The sequence below is a fragment of the Rattus norvegicus genome, chromosome 2, assembly GCF_021556685.1.
Source record: "Rattus norvegicus strain SHRSP/BbbUtx chromosome 2, alternate assembly SHRSP_T2T, whole genome shotgun sequence".
NCBI lineage: Eukaryota > Metazoa > Chordata > Mammalia > Rodentia > Muridae > Rattus > Rattus norvegicus.
Window position 1 is genome coordinate 45198628 of NC_141535.1, and position 3873 is coordinate 45202500.

The following is a 3873-nucleotide window of genomic DNA, read 5'->3' on the forward strand; positions in this document are numbered from 1 at the left end:
AGCCCGCCATCCTTAGCATCCTTCTTCCTCATTTACAGCCGTGTTTGCCATCTGCCTGAGCCAGGACTGCACAAACTTCTGCTTGTGGACTTTCCCCACAAACAGAGCCAAAGCGAAACAAAAGAAGATACGATTTTCCAAAGTTCACTGCTTGACTCTTGTCTCCCCCGTCACCCCCAATTGTTAGAATTGTTAGATTCCCACTAGTGCTGTCCTGTTTGTTTGGTGCCTTACTGGACGTTAGAGTTATTGCTTATTCTTATAACTAACTCAGAGGGTCATTTCTGAGCCCTTGGACATCTGTTCAACTTGACAGTCTGCCTAAGCAGGGTCATAGATTGGGGTGGGTAGGGTGTATGCTGGCCAGGGAACTTCCTTTCCTGTCATGGATTGCTATTCTCTCACACCTCAGCGTATGGCCTGCAGACAAACAGTTTGGGCAGGAACTGGGAGGTAGTTAAAAATACAAGGCCTTGTCTGTGTGTTTTGCAATATCGTCCAAGAGTCATCTGCAGTTGGAGTTTGCAAAGCGCTGCTCGCAGTCCAGATGTGTGGAGGTGTCACCTGTGGTGCTTTCAAAACATTCCCAGACAGACTGCTTTCCCAGGCAGAGAAAGTCACAATCTCTAAGGATAGAGTCGTGCAACTGTTGTTTTTAAAGAAAACTTTCAAGATGATTCTAGGTGCAGCCTGAACTGAGAACCACTGACTTATGCTCTGGGTAGCCTCTGTGTTTCCAAGGTATTGACTTTCCCCTCCCACTGAAAGACAAGTGACTTCCACAGCTGGGCTGAGAGGATGCTTATTCTGCTCGCTGGCCAGGAAGTGCCCTGGCAAAGGGCAGACATTCAGCCATTGTTGTAGAATTCTCCTCAGTGTGTCAAGATGGCGGTTTGTTCAAAGTCTTCCTGCTTGTGTGCTCTTTGTGGCTTTGGGAGCCTTCTTGCAAGAGGCATCTCCTTTAAGACGTTATCTTTGCTCCCAGTCTTCTTCATATCAAAGGAGGTGACACATGGCCCAGCAGTGGGGGTAGGCTTCCTACCCACCTACAGCAGAGGCATGCTAAAGAATCCACGGTATTGATTTTGTATGTAAATGTTCACTTTGTGGGAGTACAGAAGAGTTTTCGAGCAGGTTTCCATTACCCCTCAGCCTGGGGTGGATATAGATGCCAAGTCTTAGTTTTGCATGGTTGTTTCAATCCATTTTCTTTCCTTCTGTGATTTGTCTGTTACTTGATACTCAGGAGCTAAGTCCTGAGGCCAGCTATGAATTCCTTTAGTATCATGAGCTTTGGCACAACCTCGAGGCCCACAGAGCTAGCCTCAGAGCCAGTTCTGCTGAAGGGATATTAGCACCTACGTTTCATCTTGCCTTATGTCTGCTATCTATGGACTTGCGGGTGCAGAAGTGCCCGACCATGGTTGTGTATACAGTCAACTTTCTCCCTGTCTCTTATTACTTTCTATTCTCTTAGAACTGGGTTTCAATCACAGCCTTCTTGTCTGAACTCATTAAGCCTCTCTAGAGACATTTTTGTATACTGTGTAATTTTGTATAATGTATAATGTATAATGTATAATTCCTGAAGGTTCTGAGGTCTTCATCCAGAACCTCCAGGAATTACTGTGCTGAACTTTGTCTGTTCCAGGTGTGGTGAGCATTGAACTCAGACATCTGGCTACTCCACTAGAGGCCTCCATTTTACATGCTCACCTTGGCATCTCTCTTGCTTGACTTTCTCTGTTCTGCCTTTGGCTTGTTGTCATCAAAGTCACTGCTTCTCCCTGCTGAAGTTCTACAGCACCAGTCCTTGTTCATATGAACCACTGGGCCAAAACCATCATGGCATCATTCTTAACAAGAATCATATCACATCATCATCATCATCATCATCATCATCATCATCATCACCACCACCACCACCACCACCACCACCACCACCACCAATTATTTTGGCAAGAAGCAAACAGAGATGAACCAGAGTGTGGTGGTAAAAAGGTCTCACCTTTTCGTTTTTGGTTTATGATACCTTCTTTAACTCTTCACTATACCTTGGCAGCAAGGTGAATGGAGAGTGAACTGAACAAGCTGGGCCCAAATGGGATTTATGCTTGGTGTGGTGGTTGTGAGCATGTGCATACGTGCACACATGCACATAGAGCCATGGCTGGGGTATTTGTGCAACAAGGACTTAGTCCACAAATAAACACTGTTGCTCTCACTCAAGGCACAGAACATCTTCCTAATCGTCCTGCTACCCCCTAGGTTTCTGACTGCCAGTCACAGTGGCTCCCTCAGGGATAACTGAGCGCTACTTTCTTGGGAGCAGATTCATGAGGCAGATCAGAGGAGTTTAGATGTTGTTGTCTGTAAAAGAATTTATAATTTGTACCTTGCTGCTCCCAACTTGCTTTTGGGCATCCTCACTTGGGTGCTTGAAGTTGGTATGTCCTCTGTCCAGACAAGCATCTTCTTGGGCTATTAATTATGTAATTAAAGGTCTGAACCTTCTCATTTAAGATGATAATAAAATGTTTAAAGCTATGCTGCTTGTAAACTTTTCTTTTTGTCTTTCCATTTATTGTCATTCATTGCCTTTTATTATGGGCTGCCTGGCTGACCAAGCCAAGCTAATTACTGCCCTATTGTTTTTGGAAGACAAGGTGACCCCAAGACCACTGATGAGGCTGTAAATCGGACTGCTTTCCTCTCTCCCCCTTTCTCATTAGGCATGTGGTTCTACTTCATCCAAGTCTGAGGGCATAGGCAGGAAGCTGACGACTGCCAGTACAGCTGAGAAGACTGACAGACAGAAAATAGCAACCAGAGGGCAGAGACCCTAGGGTCAGAGCAGGGAGAGGTCTAGGGAGATCACTACCATGGAAAAGGGGCTGAACCCAGACTGAGGGCTTTCATCTTGTGTTAGTGGGAAGGGTGTTTACCACCTCACTGAGACCTGCTGCAGACCTTAGCATTGGGTCAGTGTTGACAGGGGTCGAATGGAAACCAGAGGTGACAACTTGCTTTGTGTATAGAAACGGAACTAAGGGTCAGATGGCGACAGTAGGGAAGCATGTGTCTTCTGCATATTAGGTCTAGTGCATCTTCTACATGCAATAGAATTCAACAAAACCTTTCTGTCCTTCACCCCAGCTGTTTTAAGCTTTATAAAAATAAGTTACCCTCTACATAGAGGAGCTAGAGACGCATATCATGTAATGGCACGCAATAAATTATAGAATAGATGGTTGCCGTTCTTTTAATAAAACTTTATTACGCCCCGAAGCAACATTGGATGCATTTGTTTTACTTTTAAATGTTTAAAAAACAGTGGGTTTTCCATTAAAACAATAAACACATAGGGCAGCGATGCTGCTTCTAAGGAGCCCCGCTCCTAATGTTTCCCTGGAGGACGTCCCATTTCTGTCGTTGCTATTGGTTTTTTGCTTTAGCGGGTAGGAGTGGAATCTTAGCTATAATGTACACAGTTATTTTACAACTTCAACTTCATCAACCTTAGTTTGGTTTCAGGGACTTCCGCCATGTTGTGGAGTGCCGTCATTAATATTGACTCTAGGAACGCAGAACAATCAGGACTGAGCAGAATGTCTGTGGTGATAAATTTGCAGAGAAGCACAAAGGTGTGATAACTCAGCCTTGGTTGCCCCATCGGATGGGTTTAGGTCCTCATCTAAGGACTCTGGTCCAAATGTCCTTCTGTGGTGTTCAAGGGAATATACCAACAACGTAGTCCCCACATGATGAGAAACCAGAGAAAGGCCAGGGTAGCCTGGCACTCCTGCAAAGTGTTTTGATGGGAAATCAGACGAATCCTTAGAAAAGAGTAGGGATTACCCACCTCAGTGAGTG